The following is a 25,718-nucleotide window of genomic DNA, read 5'->3' as shown; positions in this document are numbered from 1 at the left end:
AATGCACTTTTTTTTTGGTTTGTTTACATAACTAAAGGCATTGTTTTTTAATATAATGTGGTTACTTAATATTTCTCAAAGCAATAATTACCTAAGGACTGTTGTTAGGTATGACGTGGATTGGAGATATTTAGTGTTCTAAATTCACTGTAAACCATGGCTTCACGGGACTTATTGCTTTTGTAAAATGTATATTATGTACATGTATAAATATTTCTACGTCAAAATATAATACAAGTCAAAATTCACAACAAAATCTGATGTTTGTTTTATAGGCATTAACAATGAGGATTTGTCTACCTGTCACATGAATACATTATATTAATGCACAGTTAAGTAAGTGGAATTTATAAATAGCCTACTGTAGTTGCAAAATAATACAATACAATCACTTTAACCTACAAGCCAAAAATGTTTACCATAAATCTTATATTACTCTAACACTTTAACTCTCTTTTTTATTTTTTTATTATTTTATTTTTTACTTTCACTTGAACTTTGTGACTGCAAATAAGTTCTAGTGAATCATATCCTGTACATCTGCAGTGCACTTTCTTCTGTCATGTGAGACTGTTTGGAAATCTTGGCGAGCTGGAGAACAACAGCACGCTATATCTCCGAGATGCACAGCTGTTGGCCCATCTGCTGTGTGACAGACAGGTCTGTTAGGAAAATATGAATGGCAATGTGAAGTCATTAGTTCTGGGTGAGCGTGGTTAATATGCACTGATCTGAGACCAGCCCCACCAAAACCAAACACACTAATACTCATGACTGTATAAAGAATCGGCAGGTTTTGTCAAATGTTAAATGAATGAGTAAGATCTCCCAGAGCAAATGCTGAATCCACTAAATCCTGACTGTTGTCCAGGGTGTCTGTGTGTGTTCTTTACGGCTTAAAGGGATAGTTCACAAATTCTGTCATCATTTACTCACCCTCATGTCTTTCCAAACTTGAAAGACATATATATTTATTTGCCCACACTATGGAGATTATTACAAATTGCACAAATGATCACTAGCTTTATCCTTTTTACTGTGAGTATATTTGTGAATAACTTGATCCTCGTCTGACTGTCTTGCTGTGAAGGTATGCTGACTAACCCAGCTGACAGACTGTTTACAGTATCATTTTACAGCATGCGATAGAGGCATGGGGTAAGAACAGTTTGGACCTGTAGCCTATGACACTAATAACCAGCTATCATGCCTGCTTTACCCTTTCCCTGGTTCTTTTTGGTTTTTGTTTTTCTTGAAGATTTTGTATCAATGGCTTATACAGCTGTATTTGAGCTAAGTTGTGGGAGAGGGATCATCAGTTTGTCTGTTTGAAGGTAATTTAACAAACTGTGGCTGTAAGGAACCTGGAATCTCTGCTTGTTTTACAACACTCTGCTGATTTGTGGTGTCAACTACCATGTTTCCATATTGGCGAGTTATCAAACTGCTAAAAGATATCCTAAAAACACACACTGCACTGTACTGTACAGACTTGTACTGTGATTTTTTCCAGCAATTGATCCTAAATTGAGCTAGGTGTCAAAGAACCATTTGATATTCAGATATAGTCTGCCATCTACTTGATCCACATGACAAGTCTAATTTAGACCTAAATGCAACAAAATAACTGTGGGCTATATTCTCTCCACATTTAAATTTATGTTGTGTTTAACAACATTCTTTGATGGAAATGACAACTGAAACATGGAGATACTATAATTGCTAGCATTTTTACACACATTTTAACAGCTATAGAACGTTTTAGAGACAAAGTTTGTTTGTTGGGTTTACCAAGAGAGACTAGAGACATAAAGACAATTTCAACCGTTTTTTTTTAGCCGTATAAACCTCTAAATGTGCACACTAGATGATTCGATCAGACCGCGAGACCACACACTTGTTGACTGTAGGAACGATTTGAGATGTAATGTAGACTTGAGATAAAGCGTGACTAAAGAAGAAAATCTCATGAAGGAAATTCAACATTGTCATTCTGCTGTACAGTGAAAAACCAAATATACGTACAGTATATAAAAAAGAATATGGGTGAGGTACCATCTTAGTGCTTTCGCGGCATGTTTGTGGATGCCAAGTTTGCTCACTCTCATTGGCTATCGCGGATATCAAGACAGAGGCAGCCCATTCAAGAGTCGGAAATATTAAACATTTTTGATATTTACGATTTGAGTTCGGGGACCCTCGGTCTTGATCAAGGGGCAATCAAATAATCATTATCAAATCATCACAATAGAGGATTTTTTTGGACACAAAAATCATTTGCGTCAAGCCTTGAATCGGGCCATACCTTGTCATGCACCTTATTTCCAAAGGTTGACGGTAGTATGTAAATTGCTGATTTTTATCTAAAAATATATTAATTTAATTATGTCATAGTTAAAGGTTTAATTATAAACTTTTATAGGTTAATTATAAACATTATAGGTCTGCTATAAAATGTTTAAAATGTTTAAAGTCAGTTTTTAAAAAAAAAAATACGTTCAAATCCCCTGGGACATAAAACTGTCCATTAAGGTAAAGAAACATCCAGAGGTTTATGAAAAGCCCAAACCAGATTCCTGATGTGCAGAGGGTCTTTGAACTCACCCCAGGACACACTTGTCCTGTCCCCGACAGAGACCTAAGACCCTTGAAGGCAAATCAAGTCCATCCAGCTCAGTTCAGTTGTGCCTTTTCCATTTTGAGGAAATCCCTGAGAGGAGGATGGAGATAAATTGTTTGAGTCCATCACTGTCACAGGCATCCTTCCTATGATTCAGAGAGGAGGATATATGCACACCCAAAGTGAGACCTCACCCATAATATCACTGTAACCTCACCCAGAATACCACTGTCACCTCATCCAGAATACCACAGCCTAAGAATAGCAGGGCGGAAGGTACAAGGAACATAGCAGCTGCTGGAAGAAGACAATTCAGATTCACAACACTTATCCTAACTCCTTCGTTGATCTATCCTATTTATGTATTCAGGTTTGTTGAATTATATTATTTTTTTAATCAATACATTTCAGTTTGGATGTATATGTATTATAGTTGGGTAGCAAAATTTGGAGTAGAAACTATTTCCGCTGAGAAATCGCTAGTAAATCTCATAGAAACAGAAAACCAAGTAGCACAGAATAAACATGATTTTCTTTTCAGTGTAGTGGCCAATTAAATAAATGTATTGTTTAAATCCAGCTTTGAATAAAATCAACAAATAAAAAAAAATGTTCCACTCCAGTTTCTATTTAAATAGAAATAACAGGTATTTCAGCATAGTTTACAAAACACAAAGGCCATTTAGGTGTGAACTGATGACAAAAGCGCAGGTGCAGCATGAATGAATAAATATAACCTTGTCTTGAGCACAAATTGTGGTTTCATATTCCTAAGTAACATATTTGTTCTTTAACTGTTAAGTCTTTAAATAAGCAGCTTAAAGTGGAAGGGTGTGTGCAGCCCCGATGAACTGTGCCACACTGGAAAACAAAATTACTGGTAACACAGCCCTGTGCCACATAGCCTCAATGAAGAGAAAGCCAGCTCCCTAGCCAAGAGTGTTGTGCAACCAGAGCTGTGAGGAAGCAAGAGTGAGATAGTGAATGAGAATGGGCAGTGATGTGACTGTCTTGGCTTGCCTTTTCTGACTGGGACTCATTCATTTTGGTTGCAGAGAACCAAGTCTTTATGTGTAGTCAATTAAGATTCCTCTCACATTACGTACAGCATGTTACAGCTGACTGTGTTTGCAGTAAAATATTTTGCATGTTAATGTAAAATGTAGTGGAGAGTTTGTTACACACACATTAAGGTCATATATAGCTCATCAAATATTTGGTGGACACATGATTGTGTCTTCAGAACTGCTGGAATAACAAATAGTTCTGAACTTGTTACATGGAGGAACTACACATGTGGTCAGGATTGCTGGTACCCTTGGTAAATATGATCAAAGAAGGCTATGAAAGTAAATCTGTATTGCTAATCCTTTTGATCTTTTATTTGAAAAATTCTACAATTCTTCTATAATGCCTTGCTGAGCTTAGAGAACACCTAGCAAGAGATCAAAGACCATTCCTTCATCAAGAATCATTATATATTTATTTATTTTTTTGTCCGGTTGGAAGATCCAAACATGGCCCATCATAAGATTTCAGTCACTTTTTTAATTTTTTAAAATCTGTTGGTATTTGATAGAATCAATGATGACATGTGTCTAAACAAGATGTCCAGGACCTCCAGTAGAAATATAAACCCACGATATTAAAAGTACAGCTATGTATTTCACATTTTCATATTTGTGCACACTTTTTATTCCTTTGTTCACCAAACCCAACTTTGAGTGTTTGCTGCTAAAAAAGCTAAAGCTAAAAGCTAATTTATTAGTTATATTTGACCATATAAGCCAGTCCTGTTTGAGATTCCAGTCGGGTCTGAAAACTGAGTATGCTGGAAAATGTTTTCTTTGGTGAAAGCATTTTTTCTTTTCTTGATTTCTTTTTTCTTGAAGCCCTCTCAAACAATGTGATTTTTTTTTTCTGACCCTGAAATTCAACCTTTTTCTGTAATTCTCTAGCTGTGATCCTTGAAGAGTCTTAGGCTACTCAAACTCTCTTCCACGCCATACATTAGGACGATATAGACACATGTCCTCTTCCAGACAGATCCATAACATTTTCTGTTGATTGGAACTTCTTAATTATTGCCCTGATGGTGGAAATTGGATTTTTCAGCCTGATCTGACGGCAATTCATACATATTTTACGAGGTGGCTTATTTGTATGAATTTGTATGACCTCATTCGTACAAATTCATACAATTTGTGCTAAATCATACATATTTTACAAGTTGCATAAATCGAATGAATTTGTACGAATGACATATACCTTCAAAAAATTGTGAATTTGATTATTATGCATGGGAATATATTTCAGATGTATTTAAGGTACAATTAATTGTGTGCAATTTGTATTTGAAAAAAAAAAAATCATAGTGATACCCCCCCCCCCCATTTTAAATTCTTGTTCTCCAATGAAATGAAAACGTTAGAGTTTTGTGAATTAAAGAAAAAAAAAAAAAAAAAAAAAAAAAAATATATATATATATATATCAGAAGATTAGCAATCTTAATAACTGCTTTCTTTTTAATTATATTTTAAAATTACTATTTTCCTTTGATGTTGAAGATTAAATTTCAGTAGCCATTACTCCAGTCTTCAGTATCACAGTGTTATGACTTGGTGCTAAACCAAAAGGCAAACAAAAGTTGTTGTTTTTTTCTTTTAGGTTAGGTTTCCCAGGCTGATCCTGGAACATGGCTCTGTTGAAACCTTTATACAGGGAACTGTATTTGAGTTTGGCCTCAATCTTCATAGAACAGCACTGATTTTGTGGGTGTGTGTTTTATTTAATTTTTTATTTATTATTGATATATATGAACTATTCCTACACATTTCAAAAGAAACCATTAAATAAATTACTGTAAAAAAGCCTCCAAGACAAAATGATATCATTAATCATAACAAGCAAAACAACTAAAATCTGCCAACATTCACAATGAAGCTGCCTAATGAGAAGGATTCCACCCAGTTCCTGTGCTTGCTTTCTCCTCCCAATCATGAAAAGACACTTTCTTCCTTCTCTTTTGTACTTCTGAGGCACGTGGCCACTGGCCAATGCCAATTGCACTGCTAGAGAAAGGCTAGGCGGGCAGCATTCACAATATGCAGGCTATGCACCCCGCTGAAGTCACCAACAGAAGAGCCATTATAGTAGACTAGGCCACTGGTGAAGGCCTATTACACCATTCCACTTAATTCCACATATAAGAGGCTCGTGTCTATTCACGTGCTGGCCACATAACAGCAACCTTTCTATGTTGCCAAGCTTGCTTTGAAATCATCAAGATAACAGATATAAAGTGGAGCCCATGTCGAAACCAGTGAGCGTGTGGTTTGCAAGCGACTACGTGTACTGGACTTGTTTCATCTGTTGTTCAGCAAGTACAGCGATTCAAAGTGAGTGATTTCTCAAAGATTAGAAAGACTCATTGTGTTCATACTGTAAGTAATTATGCCCGCACACATGTATGTTTGTGTGTAATTAAACTCAGTCAACAGATAACTTCTATCCAACAACAGCGTTTTCCTTCCAGTCAACACCAATTTAGAGAATTTACAAAACAGCACCATAAGCATATCTTAATTGGTGTTTGCGAGTGAAATACTTAATACGCCAATGGCAAATGACTTTTTAAAACCATATAGAGGATGTTAAGGAGGTATACGCAGTGTTTTCAAAACAGTTTCTTACCAGCATTTAAATGTGAAAGATTATACCATAAACAAGCACCCCTGCTTTACCAAGCATGTTTTTCTTCTTTTCTTTTTTTTAACCTGAGTATATGTAAAACTGAACTTTATTTAGATTAAAACTTTTTAAGTCACTTGATGTAATAACATCCAAAATAAAGCTTTAAATGACACAGATAAAATTGCTATATAATGAAACAGTCCAGAACACAGGCCGGTATATCTGGAATCACAAGTATTTTTTTTTTTCCAATTCCCAAATGGAATGCTACTAATCCTTAGTGTTTTCATTTGAATGAGTTGTGCTTTGGCACTCATTCATAAATGGGTTTTAACTAGCTGTACATCTCAGGAACATACTGACCACTGCTAATCCTCTTCTGATTATTTTTTGAGTTTTTTTTTTTTAAAACCAAAGCCTGTAGAAAGCAGGCCTTTAATAACATGACACTGGGATATACCAGGCATTTACCAAATTAGTTTTCCTAAAAATATAAGTTATGTTTTGTAATTTTAGATGGAGTTATCATTCTGAATTTGTTGGTGATGAACATAGTAAGGCTTGAATGTGAGATTTATAACATAACTTCCTTCTTTTATAACAAGCACATGATTTTCTTCTTTTTCACATGTGAGTGTTGAATAATACCTCAAGGATAATTTGGAGGAAAACCGAGGGAAAACATTTTACAAAAGTACAGACTACAGAGATAAATGCAAAAACAGCACATCCAGAACTAAACCACAATCACGTTTGATTTCCATTCCTAGGATAAAATATCTGTTTAGGATGAATCATATCAGAACATGAATTGTACAGACTGTTCCACAACAAGGACACAGTGTTTCATTGAACCTAAAAAAAGGGAAGTTGTGAATCTGCCGAACTGGGTTTATAATAGCTAACAAGCTATAACAGCTAGCCTATAGTTAACTAACGGATTAGAGCTAGAAAAAAATCAATGCAAGTCGAATGGGATGAATCTTTTTAAAGATAAAAATACACATTGAAATAAGATTGCAAGTTGATAAAATCAGTCTCAAAGGATGCATTTAATCTTCGTATTCTGCATATAACGTAATTATAAATATAGTGTACAAACACTTAATTTGAAATATTGATTAATTCATTAAACCATGCCTTTAATTGTTTGTTTGCTTAAGGATAGGCGCTTGGCGTAATCTAACAAGACTCAACAAAACCAGCTTTACTCTCTCTTTTGGTGTGTTCAGACGCCCCTGTGACAAACCGTGAGTCACGCCGAGACTCGCTCGAGCGCCGGTGGTGGTTCCGTTGGTGTACGTCACGGATCCTCATATTTATTCAGCGAGGAGGCAGCGGCATCGACTGAACTGGCTGCTTCTGGTTTCAAGACACATAAATACAAAGAGAGACGCTGCGAATATACAAAGAACCGAGGAACGCTCTCCGCTTTACGCTGAAGACGACAAAGTCCGGTAAAGACCATCCTAAATAAGATGATTTGTGTGCGGTTTTTACCATTACAGTACTGCGCGTGTTAATGATGTAGGCTGTTAACGGAGAAATGGTGGATGCAAACAAAACTGTAAACAAAACTGACTCGCAGGACTGATCAGTGCTTTCATATCGGACATTAGGTGCTTCTGTCTTATTCGTTTTTCTTTCTCGAAAGCACAGTCCATTGTCGGTTACAATTCTTCTCACTGAGCTGCTTCTAACAATGCGCTGTTATAATAGGATATATGCTATAAATTGTGACTTAAAAGTCAAATTAGCTGAAAAAAGGTAGTACAGTAAAAGGTGATGGTTGATTTCAAGAAGAGGATATTTGGTAAATGTTAAAGGTTGACGTTTCTTTTCTTATTACTGGAGGCCACTCGCCCGTGACAGTATGTACGTGGCAGCGCTGACTTTGTGCTGCTACTTTATCAGCAGCCAAACTTCGCTTATATCAACTCAAATGACACGCTGCTATTTTTTTCTCTCTCAATAGCCTATACGTTTTTTTATTATTATTATTAATGAGCATAACAATAATAATAAGCTAATATAGATCAAACCTATTTATTTGGATAGATCAAATCCTTTCCTGTAGCTACTGTACAGTATCTCATATGGAAAGAGATTACTCTGCCGGCTTGGTGAAGGTCTGTTCTGTTTTATTTCCTGTATTTGGATTGTAAGTCTTAAATATCGGTCTGTTTAACAGTTCCAAGTCTGCTTTGGATAAGGGACCTGCTGATAATGTGGGATGGGATGAAGGGAAAACTTTACCTTGATGATGTACTTCCTTTGTCCTACAGTGTGTGAGTAGAGGGACAGGCATCATAGAGGTGTAGGGTGTGATTTCTAACTGCGGTCAAGCCAGCCGCGCTTTGAAAATACACGGTCAAGCCAGCCGCACTTTTTTTTCCTTTGCGCGTGTAATCATGCACTTACGGTACGGGTGCTGAGAGCAGTCAAAATGCATGTAAAGAAGCAGTCGTACACACGTTTCCTTTATACTTTCGCTTATTTTAACTCATTATTGTATATAAACGTTTGTGTTGTACATAAATCATTTTAAATCGTTTATTAGAGATTATAAATTACAATATTAATGATTTTCAGTGTGTGTATATATATATATATATATGTGTGTGTATATATATATATATATATATATATATATATATATATATGTGTGTGTGTGTATATATATATATATATATATATATATATACACACACACATATATTTATATATATATATTTATTTATATTTATATATATATATATATATATATATATATATATATATATACACACACACATATATTTATATATATATATTTATTTATTTATATATATATATATATATATATATATATATATATATATATATATATATATATATATATATATATAATGCATTCTACCAATTGCACTGTCCCAGTTTCCTACACAAAGAAGTGTTCCTTTATATGTTAGCTCATTCTTTCATATCATATGCATTCAGAATGACCCTGACTATCACTGTATTCATTTTCAAAGCATTTTAATGTATAGTTGTGGAGAAAGCTAAAAGCAAAATCACCCCAAATAAAAAATGCATCCGAGAAATTGCAGTGTGTCCCATTTTTCAACATTCATAAAAAAGGTTGCTTTATAGGTTAGCTCATTCTTTCAAATCATATGTATTCAGAGTGATCCTGACTACCACTGTATTAATATTCAAGGCATTTTACTGTATAATTTTGGAGAAAACGAAAAGCAAATTCACCCAAAACATCAAAATCCATTGTTGCACTTAAAATTTTTCCCATTTTCCAAAATTCATATAAAGTGTTCCTTTAAAGGTTAGCTCATTCTTTTAATGTATATGTATTCAGAGTGACCCAGACTACCACTGTATTAATTATCAAGGCATTTTACTGTATAGTTTTGGAGAAAACTAAAAGCAAATTCACCCAAAACATCAAAATCCATTGTTGCACTTACACTTTTTCCCATTTTCCAAAATTCATATAAAGTGTTCCTTTATAGGTTAGCTCATTCTTTTAATGTATATGTATTCAGAGTGACCCAGACTACCACTGTATTAATTATCAAGGCATTTTACTGTATAGTTTTGGAGAAAACTAAAAGCAAATTCACCCAAAACATCAAAATCCATTGTTGCACTTACACTTTTTCCCATTTTCCAAAATTCATATAAAGTGTTCCTTTATAGGTTAGCTCATTCTTTTAATGTATATGTATTCAGAGTGACCGAGACTACCACTGTATTAATTATCAAGGCATTTTACTGTATAGTTTTGGAGAAAACTAAAAGCAAATTCACCCAAAACATCAAAATCCATTGTTGCACTTACACTTTTTCCCATATTCCAAAATTCATAAAAGGTGTTCCTTTATAGGTTAGCTCATTCTTTCAAGTCATATGTATTCAGAGTGACCCCTACTTTCACTGTATTAATATTCAAGGCATTTTACTGTATAGTTTTGGAGAAAACTAAAAGCAAATTCACCCAAAACATCAATCTCCATTGTTGCACTTAAACTTTTTCCCATTTTCAAAAATTCATATACAGTGTTCCTTTATAGGTTAGCTCATTATTTTAATGTATATGAATTCAGAGTGACCCAGACTACCACTGCATTAATTATCAAGGCATTTTACTGTATAGTTTTTTTAGAAAACTAAAAGCAAATTCACCCAAAACATCAAAATCCATTGTTGCACTTAGACTTTTTCCCATTTTCCAAAATTCATAAAAGGTGTTCCTTTATAGGTTAGCTCATTCTTTCAAGTCATATGTATTCAGAGTGACCCCTACTATCACTGTATTAATATTCAAGGCATTTTACTGTATAGTTTTGCAGAAAACTAAAAGCAAATTCCCCCAAAACATCAATCTCCATTTTTGCACTTAAACTTTTTCCCATTTTCAAAAATTCATATAAAGTGTTCCTTTATAGGTTAGCTCATTCTTTTAATGTATATGTATTCAGAGTGACCCAGACTACCACTGTATTAATTATCAAGGGATTTTACTGTATAGTTTTGGAGAAAACTAAAAGCAAATTCACCCAAAACATCAAAATCCATTGTTGCACTTACACTTTTTCCCATTTTCCAAAATTCATAAAAGGTGTTCCTTTATAGGTTAGCTCATTCTTTTAATGTATATGTATTCGGAGTGACCCAGACTACCACTGTATTAATTATCAAGGCATTTTACTGTATAGTTTTTTTAGAAAACTAAAAGCAAATTCACCCAAAACATCAAAATCCATTGTTGCACTTAACACTTTTTCCCATATTCCAAAATTCATAAAAGGTGTTCCTTTATAGGTTAGCTCATTCTTTCAAGTCATATGTATTCAGAGTGACCCCTACTTTCACTGTCTTAATATTCAAGGCATTTTACTGTATAGTTTTGGAGAAAACTAAAAGCAAATTCACCCAAAACATCAAAATCCATTGTTGCACTTACACTTTTTCCCATTTTCCAAAATTCATAAAAGGTGTTCCTTTATAGGTTAGCTCATTCTTTTAATGTATATGTATTCGGAGTGACCCAGACTACCACTGTATTAATTATCAAGGCATTTTACTGTATAGTTTTTTTAGAAAACTAAAAGCAAATTCACCCAAAACATCAAAATCCATTGTTGCACTTAACACTTTTTCCCATATTCCAAAATTCATAAAAGGTGTTCCTTTATAGGTTAGCTCATTCTTTCAAGTCATATGTATTCAGAGTGACCCCTACTTTCACTGTCTTAATATTCAAGGCATTTTACTGTATAGTTTTGGAGAAAACTAAAAGCAAATTCACCCAAAACATCAATCTCCATTGTTGCACTTAAACTTTTTCCCATTTTCAAAAATTCATATACAGTGTTCCTTTATAGGTTAGCTCATTCTTTTAATGTATATGAATTCAGAGTGACCCAGACTACCACTGTATTAATTATCAAGGCATTTTACTGTATAGTTTTGGAGAAAACTAAAAGCAAATTCACCCAAAACATCAAAATCCATTGTTGCACTTACACTTTTTCCCATTTTCCAAAATTCATAAAAGGTGTTCCTATATAGGTTAGCTCATTCTTCCAAGTCATATGTATTCAGAGTGACCCCTACTATCACTGTATTAATATTCAAGGCATTTTACTGTATAGTTTTGGAGAAAACTAAAAGCAAATTCCCGCAAAACATCAATCTCCATTGTTGCACTTAAACTTATTCCCATTTTCAAAAATTCATATAAAGTGTTCCTTTATAGGTTAGCTCATTCTTTTAATGTATATGTATTCAGAGTGACCCAGACTACCACTGTATTAATTATCAAGGGATTTTACTGTATAGTTTTGGAGAAAACTAAAAGCAAATTCACCCAAAATATCAAAATCCATTGTTGCACTTACACTTTTTCCCATTTTCCAAAATTCATAAAAGGTGTTCCTATATAGGTTAGCTCATTCTTTCAAGTCATATGTATTCAGAGTGACCCAGACTACCACTGTATTAATTATCAAGGCATTTTACTGTACAGTTTTGGAGAAAACTAAAAGCAAATTCACCCAAAACATCAAAATCCATTGTTGCACACACTTTTTCCCATTTTCCAAAATATATAAAAGGTGATCCTTTATAGGTTAGCTCATTCTTTCAAGTCATATGTATTCAGAGTGACCCCTACTATCACTGTATTAATATTCAAGGCATTTTACTGTATCGTTTTGGAGAAAACTAAAAGCAAATTCCCGCAAAACATCAATCTCCATTGTTGCACTTAAACTTATTCCCATTTTCAAAATTTCATATAAAGTGTTCCTTTATAGGTTAGCTCATTCTTTTAATGTATATGTATTCAGAGTGACCCAGACTACCACTGTATTAATTATCAAGGGATTTTACTGTATAGTTTTGGAGAAAACTAAAAGCAAATTCACCCAAAACATCAAAATCCATTGTTGCACTTACACTTTTTCCCATTTTCCAAAATTCATAAAAGGTGTTCCTTTATAGGTTAGCTCATTCTTTTAATGTATATGTATTCGGAGTGACCCAGACTACCACTGTATTAATTATCAAGGCATTTTACTGTATAGTTTTTTTAGAAAACTAAAAGCAAATTCACCCAAAACATCAAAATCCATTGTTGCACTTAGACTTTTTCCCATTTTCCAAAATTCATAAAAGGTGTTCCTTTATAGGTTAGCTCATTCTTTCAAGTCATATGTATTCAGAGTGACCCCTACTATCACTGTATTAATATTCAAGGCATTTTACTGTATAGTTTTGCAGAAAACTAAAAGCAAATTCCCCCAAAACATCAATCTCCATTTTTGCACTTAAACTTTTTCCCATTTTCAAAAATTCATATAAAGTGTTCCTTTATAGGTTAGCTCATTCTTTTAATGTATATGTATTCAGAGTGACCCAGACTACCACTGTATTAATTATCAAGGCATTTTACTGTATAGTTTTGGAGAAAACTAAAAGCAAATTCACCCAAAACATCCAAATCCATTGTTGCACTTACACTTTTTCCCATTTTCCAAAATTCATAAAAGGTGTTCCTATATAGGTTAGCTCATTCTTTCAAGTCATATGTATTCAGAGTGACCCCTACTATCACTGTATTAATATTCAAGGCATTTTACTGTATAGTTTTGCAGAAAACTAAAAGCAAATTCCCCCAAAACATCAATCTCCATTTTTGCACTTAAACTTTTTCCCATTTTCAAAAATTCATATAAAGTGTTCCTTTATAGGTTAGCTCATTCTTTTAATGTATATGTATTCAGAGTGACCCAGACTACCACTGTATTAATTATCAAGGGATTTTACTGTATAGTTTTGGAGAAAACTAAAAGCAAATTCACCCAAAACATCCAAATCCATTGTTGCACTTACACTTTTTCCCATTTTCCAAAATTCATAAAAGGTGTTCCTATATAGGTTAGCTCATTCTTTCAAGTCATATGTATTCAGAGTGACCCGTACTATCACTGTATTCATTTTCAAGGCATTTTACTGTATAGTTTTGGAGAAAACTAAAAGCAAATTCACCCAAAACATCAAACTCCATTGTTGCACTTACACTTTTTCCCATTTTCCAAAATTCATAAAAGGTGTTCCTATATAGGTTAGCTCATTCTTTCAAGTCATATGTATTCAGAGTGACCCGTACTATCACTGTATTAATATTCAAGGCATTTTACTGTATAGTTTTTTTAGAAAACTAAAAGCAAATTCACCCAAAACATCAAAATCCATTGTTGCACTTACACTTTTTCCCATTTTCCAAAATTCATAAAAGGTGTTCCTTTATAGGTTAGCTCATTCTTTCAAGTCATATGTATTCAGAGTGACCCCTACTATCACTGTATTAATATTCAAGGCATTTTACTGTATAGTTTTGCAGAAAACTAAAAGCAAATTCCCCCAAAACATCAATCTCCATTTTTGCACTTAAACTTTTTCCCATTTTCAAAAATTCATATAAAGTGTTCCTTTATAGGTTAGCTCATTCTTTTAATGTATATGTATTCAGAGTGACCCAGACTACCACTGTATTAATTATCAAGGGATTTTACTGTATAGTTTTGGAGAAAACTAAAAGCAAATTCACCCAAAACATCAAAATCCATTGTTGCACTTACACTTTTTCCCATTTTCCAAAATTCATAAAAGGTGTTCCTTTATAGGTTAGCTCATTCTTTCAAGTCATATGTATTCAGAGTGACCCCTACTATCACTGTATTAATATTCAAGGCATTTTACTGTATAGTTTTGGAGAAAACTAAAAGCAAATTCCCGCAAAACATCAATCTCCATTGTTGCACTTAAACTTTTTCCCATTTTCAAAAATTCATATAAAGTGTTCCTTTATAGGTTAGTTCATTCTTTTAATGTATATGTATTCAGAGTGACCCAGACTACCACTGTATTAATTATCAAGGCATTTTACTGTATAGTTTTGGAGAAAACTAAAAGCAAATTCACCCAAAACATCAAACTCCATTGTTGCACTTACACTTTTTCCCCTTTTCCAACATTCATAAAAAGGGTTGATTTATAGGTTAGCTCATTCTTTTAGGGTTGCTTTATTCTTTCAAATCATATGTATTCAGAGTGACCCATACTATCACCCATACTATCACCCATACTATATATGGATTCATTTTCAAAGCAGAAGCAGAGTCCTGGAGAAGACCTAGGACACGCTGGAGGGACTATGTCTCCCGGCTGACCTGGAAGTGTGACGGTTGGGTTTAGGATAAACACACGGAGAGGGCAGGATCCAATAGCAAGGTATGGGTTTTATTAACAGAAGGGTAAATTCAAAATAAACAGTCTTGATAGACAAACAAACCAAAAGAGGGAACCGGATGAAACGGGAAACTCGGAGGAACGAGAAGGTAGGTGAAGTCTCGGGAGACGAGAGCATAGACACATAGGATAAGGACTCCATACAGACAACAGAGAAAGACAGCTCTATATAGGGAGACTAATGACAAAGGATTGTCAGCACCTGTGCGATTTAATTGGAGTGCAATTACTGTGACGACACGACCAGACTAGCGGAATTAAAGTGCCTATGGTGAAGTGCCTAAGGAGAAGTGAGCTCACTAGGGGACACCCAGGAAAAAAGAGACTGACAGCGTGACAGGAAGAAGTGGCTTGGGAGAGGGAAGTCTGGGCGTCTCTGCTTAGACTGTTGACCCCGCGACCCGGCCCCGTATAAGTGGAAGATGATGGATGGATGGATGGATTTACATTTAGTCATTTTGTAGACGCTTTTATCCAAAGCGACTCACAATTTCGGGATACATAAAGTGATTCTTCTTAGAGGCAAACAGACACAGGAAGTGCTTGTAATACCAAGTTTTAGACATTGTTCAAATAAGTAAAAGCTAGAAAAAGAAGGAATAAATAGAGTTGTTGTTTTTTTTCGATGAAGCCAAGTAGTTTTGAAAGAGATGAGCTTTCAGCTGTCGCTTGAAAATTGTCAGGGATTCAGCATTCCTGATAGGGGTGGGATGATCATATTTTTTTTATTTTGACTGTATGGTTTTGAATAAGATTAATGGCAAAATCACTTAAAAATAAAAATTCATTCTACCAGTTGCACCATTACCAATTTTCAAACACCCATAAGGTGGAAATAGGAAATACCCTCCTGATACACTCAACCTCTTCTTACATTTTAATTATTAGTGTCACATTTAATTAAGTTCAAATCTTAATTTTAACCATAGAAAATGATTAGGTTAATTACCTCTGAGAAGTCCTTATTTGTGTCCATGGTTTATAATTTTTAGTTAAATTTCTTATGTCTTTGCTTTTATAGCCCTGAGGTTGTTGTATTGTTAATGGTGATTATGCTTGAAAAGCAATTATTTGTTTTGCTTTGTTTGTTTCCCATAATCATAAGTCTGTTGAATAGGTTTGCTTAGCTGCAATTTCTTGTTTCTCCTTACATGTAACTGATCGATTATAATTGTATTAAAACGGATTTTAGAATGATCAATCTCAATTAAAATCCATTGATACAACAAGATACAACAAGATTACACATGGTAAGCTAGGTGACAACACAAATTTTTTAATTTTTAATTTTACTAATCTTTATTTTATCATATTCTTTGTACTTTTATAAACATTATGCATTTTATATAAATACATGATATTTATATATATTATACATTTATTTGTGGGTTTTTTCTTCTTCTTTTTTTGCCTTTCTTGTTTTAGAAAACAACTTTGTGCATCTTAAGGAATAATAGCACTTTGGGCATACTGTTGTATATCCCATCAGACTGCACAACAGTGCCTAGTGTGGCTTCAACACCTGTGAACAATTATTGACTGTCTTCTGCACACTGATGCGTACACCTTAAATCATCTTCTCATATTAGGTTTTTGTTTCACTGCATAAAAAATTACATATTTGCATTTGTATCTGTGAAATGTCATAATATAGGTTAAATAATCCCTATCACATCTTATTTCGGTTTTTCAGTCTTGATGAAACTCTTGTTTAAGTTCCATTAGGTTGAATTGCAGCCGTCCGCACGTGGCTGTCGTGCTGTTTTGTGTTAATTTTATTATTAAAGCTTATTTTGAATGTCCGCTGGTTCCCGCCTCCTTCCCAAGATTCAGAAGCTTTTATAGTGTTACACTGGTGCCGAAACCTGGGAGGAAGGAGGGACGCGCTGCTGAAGATAACTTGTCGCTGTGGTGAGTCTGCGGTGCCATCGAGCAGGGCGAGGCAGTGTGCCGCCGTGGACGCTTGAGGGAGCGGAGGAGATGGCACCGTTCGCCAGGGGCCCGAGCCTGCTGCCATCCCCCGGAAAGGGGAGGAGCAGAGAACGGGGACTCCTCCCGGCTGCCCAAAACCTGGTAGAGCCGTCGCCATCCACTGGGCGGCGGAGGAGTGTCGTGCATTTTGTTGTTTTCGATGATTTTGCTTTTAGTTTTCTCAAGAACTATACAGTAAAATGCCTTATAAATGAATACAGCGATAGTTATGGTCACTCTGAATACATATGACTTGAAAGAATGAGCTAACCTATAAAGGAACCCTTTATAGGTTAGCTCATTTCACAAAAAAACTTGACAATGAATATATTGATAGTCAGGGTCACTCTGAATACATGTCCACTGAAAGAATGAGCTAACCTATAAAGGAAACCTTTTTATGAGTGTTGGAAAATGGGACACAGTGCAATTGCTAGGATGCATTTAGTTTTTTGGGGGGAATTTGATTTTAGTTTTCTCAAAAAATATACAGTAAAATGCCTTGAATATTAATACAGCGATAGTCAGGGTCACTCTGAATACATGTCCACTGAAGAAATGAGCTAACCTATAAAGCATACCTTTTTATGAGTGTTGGAAAATGGGACAAACTACAATTGCTAGGATGCATTTTTTTAGGGTGAATTTGCTTTTAGTTTCTCAAAAACTATACAGTGAAATGCCTTGAAAATGAATCCAGTAATAGTAGGGGTCACTCTGAATACATATGCATTAAAAGAATGAGCTAACCTATAAAGGAACACTTTATATGAATTTTGGAAAATTGGATAAACTGCAATTGCTAGGATGCATTTTGTTGTTTTGGGTGAATTTGCTTTTAGTTTTCTCCAAAATTATACAGTAAAATGGCTTGAAAATTAATACAGTGATACTCGGGGTCACTCTGAATACATGTCCACTGAAAGAATGAGCTAACCTATAAAGGAAACCTTTTTATGAGTGTTGGGAAATGGGACACAGTGCAATTGCTAGGATGCATTTAGTTTTTTGGGGGGAATTTGATTTTAGTTTTCTCAAAAAATATACAGTAAAATGACTTGAATATTAATACAGCGATAGTCAGGGTCACTCTGAATACATGTCCACTGAAGAAATGAGCTAACCTATAAAGCATACCTTTTTATGAGTGTTGGAAAATGGGACAAACTACAATTGCTAGGATGCATTTTTTTAGGGTGAATTTGCTTTTAGTTTCTCAAAAACTATACAGTGAAATGCCTTGAAAATGAATCCAGTAATAGTAGGGGTCACTCTGAATACATATGCATTAAAAGAATGAGCTAACCTATAAAGGAACACTTTATATGAATTTTGGAAAATTGGATAAACTGCAATTGCTAGGATGCATTTTGTTGTTTTGGGTGAATTTGCTTTTAGTTTTCTCCAAAATTATACAGTAAAATGGCTCGAAAATTAATACAGTGATACTCGGGGTCACTCTGAATACATGTCCACTGAAAGAATGAGCTAACCTATAAAGGAAACCTTTTTATGAGTGTTGGAAAATGGGACACAGTGCAATTGCTAGGAAGCATTTAGTTTTTTGGGGGGAATTTGATTTTAGTTTTCTCAAAAAATATACAGTAAAATGCCTTGAATATTAATACAGCGATAGTCAGGGTCACTCTGAATACATGTCCACTGAAGAAATGAGCTAACCTATAAAGCAAACCTTTTTATGAGTGTTGGAAAATGGGACAAACTACAATTGCTAGGATGCATTTTTTTTTAGGGTGAATTTGCTTTTAGTTTCTCAAAAACTATATAGTGAAATGCCTTGAATATTAATACAGTGATAGTAGGGGTCACTCTGAATACATACAGTATTGTTCAAAATAATAGCAGTACAATGTGACTAACCAGAATAATCAAGGTTTTTAGTATATTTTTTATTGCTACGTGGCAAACAAGTTACCAGTAGGTTCAGTAGATTGTCAGAAAACAAACAAGACCCAGCATTCATGATATGCACGCTCTTAAGGCTGTGCAATTGGGCAATTAGTTGAAAGGGGTGTGTTCAAAAAAATAGCAGTGTCTACCTTTGACTGTACAAACTCAAAACTATTTTGTACAAACATTTTTTTTTTTTTCTGGGATTTAGCAATCCTGTGAATCACTAAACTAATATTTAGTTGTATGACCACAGTTTTTTAAAGCTGCTTGACATCTCTGTGGCATGGAGTCAACCAACTTGTGGCACCTCTCAGCTGTTATTCCACTCCATGATTCTTTAACAACATTCCACAATTCATTCACATTTCTTGGTTTTGCTTCAGAAACAGCATTTTTGATATCACCCCACAAGTTCTCAATTGGATTAAGGTCTGGAGATTGGGCTGGCCACTCCATAACATTAATTTTGTCGGTTTGGAACCAAGACTTTGCCCGTTTACTAGTGTGTTTTGGGTCATTGTCTTGTTGAAACAACCATTTCAAGGGCATGTCCTCTTCAGCATAGGGCAACATGACCTCTTCAAGTATTTTAACATATGCAAACTGATCCATGATCCCTGGTATGCGATAAATAGGCCCAACACCATAGTAGGAGAAACATGCCCATATCATGATGCTTGCACCTCCATGCTTCACTGTCTTCACTGTGTACTGTGGCTTGAATTCAGAGTTTGGGGGTCGTCTCACAAACTGCCTGTGGCCCTTGGACCCAAAAAGAACAATTTTACTCTCATCAGTCCACAAAATGTTCCTCCATTTCTCTTTAGGCCAGTTGATGTGTTCTTTGGCAAATTGTGACCTCTTCTGCACATGCCTTTTTTTTAACAGAGGGACTTTGCGGGGGATTCTTGAAAATAGATTAGCTTCACACAGACGTCTTCTAACTGTCACAGTACTTACAGGTAACTCCAGACTGTCTTTGATCATCCTGGAGGTGATCATTGGCTGGGCCTTTGCCATTCTGGTTATTCTTCTATCCATTTTGATGGTTGTCTTCCGTTTTCTTCCACGTCTCTCTGGTTTTGCTCTCCATTTTAAGGCATTGGAGATCATTTTAGCTGAACAGCCTATCATTTTTTGCACCTCTTTATAGGTTTTCCCTTCTCTAATCAACTTTTTAATCAAAGTACGCTGTTCTTCTGAACAATGTCTTGAACGACCCATTTTCCTCAGCTTTCAAATGCATGTTCAACAAGTGTTGGCTTCATCCTTAAATAGGGGCCACCTGATTCACACCTGTTTCTTCACAAAATTGATGACCTCAGTGATTGAATGCCACACTGCTATTTTTTTGAACACACCCCTTTCAACTAATTCAATTGCCCAATTGCACAGCCTTAAGAGCGTGCATTTCATGAATGCTGGGTCTCATTTGTTTTCTGAGAATCTACTGAACCTACTGGTAACTTGTTTGCAAACAAGTTACCAGTAGGTTCAGTAGATTCTCAGAAAACAAATGAGACCCAGCATTCATGAAATGCACGCTCTTAAGGCTGTGCAATTGGGCAATTAGTTGAATTAGTTGAAAGGGGTGTGTAATAAAAAAATATACGAAAAACCTTGATTATTCTGGTTAGTCACATTGTACTGCTATTATTTTGAACAATACTGTATGACTTGAAAGAATGAGCTAACCTATAAAGGAACATCTTTTATGAATTTTGGAAAATGGGAAAAAGTGTTAGTGCAACAATGGATTTTGATGTTTTGGGTGAATTTGCTTTTAGTTTTCTCCACAACTATACAGTAGAAACCCTTGATAATTAATACAGTGGTAGTCTGGGTCACTCTGAATACATATACATTAAAAGAATGAGCTAACCTATAAAGGAACACTTTATATGAATTTTGGAAAATGGGAAAAAGTTTAAGTGCAACAATGGATTTTGATGTTTTGGGTGAATTTGCTTTTAGTTTTCTAAAAAAACTATACAGTAAAATGCCTTGATAATTAATACAGTGGTAGTCTGGGTCACTCTGAATACATATACATTAAAAGAATGAGCTAACCTATAAAGGAACACTTTATATGAATTTTTGAAAATGGGAATAAGTTTAAGTGCAACAATGGAGATTGATGTTTTGCGGGAATTTGCTTTTGGTTTTCTCCAAAACTATACAGTAAAATCCCTTGATAATTAATACAGTGGGAGTCTGGGTCACTCTGAATACATATCCATTAAAAGAATGAGCTAACCTATAAAGGAACACTTTATATGAATTTTTGAATATGGGAAAAAGTTTAAGTGCAAAAATGGAGATTGATGTTTTGGGGGAATTTGCTTTTAGTTTTCTGCAAAACTATACAGTAAAATGCCTTGAATATTAATACAGTGATAGTAGGGGTCACTCTGAATACATATGACTTGAAAGAATGAGCTAACCTATAAAGGAACACCTTTTATGAATTTTGGAAAATGGGAAAAAGTGTAAGTGCAACAATGGATTTTGATGTTTTGGGTGAATTTGCTTTTAGTTTTCTAAAAAAACTATACAGTAAAATGCCTTGATAATTAATACAGTGGTAGTCTGGGTCACTCTGAATACATATGACTTGAAAGAATGAGCTAACCTATATAGGAACACCTTTTATGAATTTTGGAAAATGGGAAAAAGTGTAACTGCAACAATGGATTTTGATGTTTTGGGTGAATTTGCTTTTAGTTTTCTCCAAAACTATACAGTAAAATCCCTTGATAATTAATACAGTGGTAGTCTGGGTCACTCTGAATACATATACATTAAAAGAATGAGCTAACCTATAAAGGAACACTTTATATGAATTTTTGAAAATGGGAATAAGTTTAAGTGCAACAATGGAGATTGATGTTTTGCGGGAATTTGCTTTTAGTTTTCTCCAAAACTATACAGTAAAATGCCTTGAATATTAATACAGTGATAGTAGGGGTCACTCTGAATACATATGACTTGAAAGAATGAGCTAACCTATAAAGGATCACCTTTTATATATTTTGGAAAATGGGAAAAAGTGTGTGCAACAATGGATTTTGATGTTTTGGGTGAATTTGCTTTTAGTTTTCTCCAAAACTATACAGTAAAATGCCTTGATAATTAATACAGTGGTAGTCTGGGTCACTCTGAATACATATGACTTGAAAGAATGAGCTAACCTATATAGGAACACCTTTTATGAATTTTGGAAAATGGGAAAAAGTGTAACTGCAACAATGGATTTTGATGTTTTGGGTGAATTTGCTTTTAGTTTTCTCCAAAACTATACAGTAAAATCCCTTGATAATTAATACAGTGGTAGTCTGGGTCACTCTGAATACATATACATTAAAAGAATGAGCTAACCTATAAAGGAACACTTTATATGAATTTTTGAAAATGGGAATAAGTTTAAGTGCAACAATGGAGATTGATGTTTTGCGGGAATTTGCTTTTAGTTTTCTCCAAAACTATACAGTAAAATGCCTTGAATATTAATACAGTGATAGTAGGGGTCACTCTGAATACATATGACTTGAAAGAATGAGCTAACCTATATAGGAACACCTTTTATGAATTTTGGAAAATGGGAAAAAGTGTAAGTGCAACAATGGAGATTGATGTTTTGGGTGAATTTGCTTTTAGTTTTCTCCAAAACTATACAGTAAAATGCCTTGAATATTAATACAGTGAAAGTAGGGGTCACTCTGAATACATATGACTTGAAAGAATGAGCTAACCTATAAAGGAACACCTTTTATGAATTTTGGAATATGGGAAAAAGTGTAAGTGCAACAATGGATTTTGATGTTTTGGGTGAATTTGCTTTTAGTTTTCTCCAAAACTATACAGTAAAATGCCTTGATAATTAATACAGTGGTAGTCTGGGTCACTCTGAATACATATACATTAAAAGAATGAGCAAACCTATAAAGGAACACTTTATATGAATTTTTGAAAATGGGAAAAAGTTTAAGTGCAACAATGGAGATTGATGTTTTGCGGGAATTTGCTTTTAGTTTTCTCCAAAACGATACAGTAAAATGCCTTGAATATTAATACAGTGATAGTAGGGGTCACTCTGAATACATATGACTTGAAAGAATGAGCTAACCTATAAAGGATCACCTTTTATATATTTTGGAAAATGGGAAAAAGTGTGTGCAACAATGGATTTTGATGTTTTGGGTGAATTTGCTTTTAGTTTTCTCCAAAACTATACAGTAAAATGCCTTGATAATTAATACAGTGGTAGTCTGGGTCACTCTGAATACATATGACTTGAAAGAATGAGCTAACCTATATAGGAACACCTTTTATGAATTTTGGAAAATGGGAAAAAGTGTAAGTGCAACAATGGATTTTGATATTTTGGGTGAATTTGCTTTTAGTTTTCTCCAAAACTATACAGTAAAATCCCTTGATAATTAATACAGTGGTAGTCTGGGTCACTCTGAATACATATACATTAAAAGAATGAGCACTTTATATGAATTTTTGAAAATGGGAATAAGTTTAAGTGCAACAATGGAGATTGATGTTTTGCGGGAATTTGCTTTTAGTTTTCTCCAAAACTATACAGTAAAATGCCTTGAATATTAATACAGTGATAGTAGGGGTCACTCTGAATACATATGACTTGAAAGAATGAGCTAACCTATATAGGAACACCTTTTATGAATTTTGGAAAATGGGAAAAAGTGTAAGTGCAACAATGGATTTTGATGTTTTGGGTGAATTTGCTTTTAGTTTTCTCCAAAACTATACAGTAAAATGCCTTGATAATTAATACAGTGGTAGTCTGGGTCACTCTGAATTCATATACATTAAAAGAATGAGCTAACCTATAAAGGAACACTGTATATGAATTTTTGAAAATGGGAAAAAGTTTAAGTGCAACAATGGAGATTGATGTTTTGGGTGAATTTGCTTTTAGTTTTCTCCAAAACTATACAGTAAAATGCCTTGAATATTAATACAGTGAAAGTAGGGGTCACTCTGAATACATATGACTTGAAAGAATGAGCTAACCTATAAAGGAACACCTTTTATGAATTTTGGAATATGGGAAAAAGTGTAAGTGCAACAATGGATTTTGATGTTTTGGGTGAATTTGCTTTTAGTTTTCTCCAAAACTATACAGTAAAATGCCTTGATAATTAATACAGTGGTAGTCTGGGTCACTCTGAATACATATACATTAAAAGAATGAGCAAACCTATAAAGGAACACTTTATATGAATTTTTGAAAATGGGAAAAAGTTTAAGTGCAACAATGGAGATTGATGTTTTGCGGGAATTTGCTTTTAGTTTTCTCCAAAACTATACAGTAAAATGCCTTGAATATTAATACAGTGATAGTAGGGGTCACTCTGAATACATATGACTTGAAAGAATGAGCTAACCTATAAAGGAACACTTTATATGAATTTTGGAAAATGGGAAAAAGTGTAACTGCAACAATGGATTTTGATGTTTTGGGTGAATTTGCTTTTAGTTTTCTCCAAAACTATACAGTAAAATCCCTTGATAATTAATACAGTGATAGTAGGGGTCACTCTGAATACATATGACTTGAAAGAATCAGCTAACCTATAAAGGAACACCTTTTATGAATTTTGGAAAATGGGAAAAAGTGTAAGTGCAACAATGGAGTTTGATGTTTTGGGTGAATTTGCTTTTAGTTTTCTCCAAAACTATACAGTAAAATGCCTTGATAATTAATGCAGTGGTAGTCTGGGTCACTCTGAATACATATGACTTGAAAGAATGAGCTAACCTATATAGGAACACCTTTTATGAATTTTGGAAAATGGGAAAAAGTGTAAGTGCAACAATGGATTTTGATATTTTGGGTGAATTTGCTTTTAGTTTTCTCCAAAACTATACAGTAAAATCCCTTGATAATTAATACAGTGGTAGTCTGGGTCACTCTGAATACATATACATTAAAAGAATGAGCTAACCTATAAAGGAACACTTTATATGAATTTTTGAAAATGGGAATAAGTTTAAGTGCAACAATGGAGATTGATGTTTTGCGGGAATTTGCTTTTAGTTTTCTCCAAAACTATACAGTAAAATGCCTTGAATATTAATACAGTGATAGTAGGGGTCACTCTGAATACATATGACTTGAAAGAATGAGCTAACCTATAAAGGATCACCTTTTATATATTTTGGAAAATGGGACAAAGTGTGTGCAACAATGGATTTTGATGTTTTGGGTGAATTTGCTTTTAGTTTTCTCCAAAACTATACAGTAAAATGCCTTGATAATTAATACAGTGGTAGTCTGGGTCACTCTGAATACATATGACTTGAAAGAATGAGCTAACCTATATAGGAACACCTTTTATGAATTTTGGAAAATGGGAAAAAGTGTAAGTGCAACAATGGATTTTGATATTTTGGGTGAATTTGCTTTTAGTTTTCTCCAAAACTATACAGTAAAATCCCTTGATAATTAATACAGTGGTAGTCTGGGTCACTCTGAATACATATACATTAAAAGAATGAGCTAACCTATAAAGGAACACTTTATATGAATTTTTGAAAATGGGAATAAGTTTAAGTGCAACAATGGAGATTGATGTTTTGCGGGAATTTGCTTTTAGTTTTCTCCAAAACTATACAGTAAAATGCCTTGAATATTAATACAGTGATAGTAGGGGTCACTCTGAATACATATGACTT

At 34.2% G+C, this 25,718-nt stretch overlaps 1 protein-coding gene and 1 long non-coding RNA gene across 4 annotated transcripts in view; one reads left to right on the top strand and one right to left on the bottom strand.

The window, feature by feature from the left end:
• Positions 1–7,547: 7,547 nt before the first annotated feature.
• Positions 7,548–25,718, top strand: part of LOC128017430 (spermine oxidase-like) — a 33,493-nt gene continuing 15,322 nt past the window's right edge. The window contains exon 1 of one of the 2 annotated variants that reach the window (XR_008184441.1): positions 7,548–7,771. The gene's annotated coding sequence lies outside the window, so the exon portion shown is untranslated. The remainder of the gene's footprint in view (positions 7,772–25,718) is intronic. The other variant, XM_052602830.1, reaches the window with a different exon arrangement.
• LOC128017441 (uncharacterized) overlaps positions 20,624–25,718 on the bottom strand; it is a 5,904-nt gene continuing 809 nt past the window's right edge. Inside the window, exons 1-3 of one of the 2 annotated variants that reach the window (XR_008184442.1) lie at positions 23,867–24,087; positions 22,950–23,136; positions 20,624–21,080 (exon numbers count right to left, since the gene is read on the bottom strand). This is a non-coding gene — a long non-coding RNA (uncharacterized LOC128017441). Of the gene's footprint in view, positions 21,081–22,949; positions 23,137–23,866; positions 24,088–25,718 lie in introns of those variants that run through there. The other variant, XR_008184443.1, reaches the window with a different exon arrangement.

Source organism: Carassius gibelio, chromosome A1, assembly GCF_023724105.1.
Source record: "Carassius gibelio isolate Cgi1373 ecotype wild population from Czech Republic chromosome A1, carGib1.2-hapl.c, whole genome shotgun sequence".
Taxonomy (NCBI): domain Eukaryota; kingdom Metazoa; phylum Chordata; class Actinopteri; order Cypriniformes; family Cyprinidae; genus Carassius; species Carassius gibelio.
The sequence above is the reverse complement of the archived record's forward strand: the minus strand, read 5'-3'. Positions and strand labels throughout refer to the sequence as shown.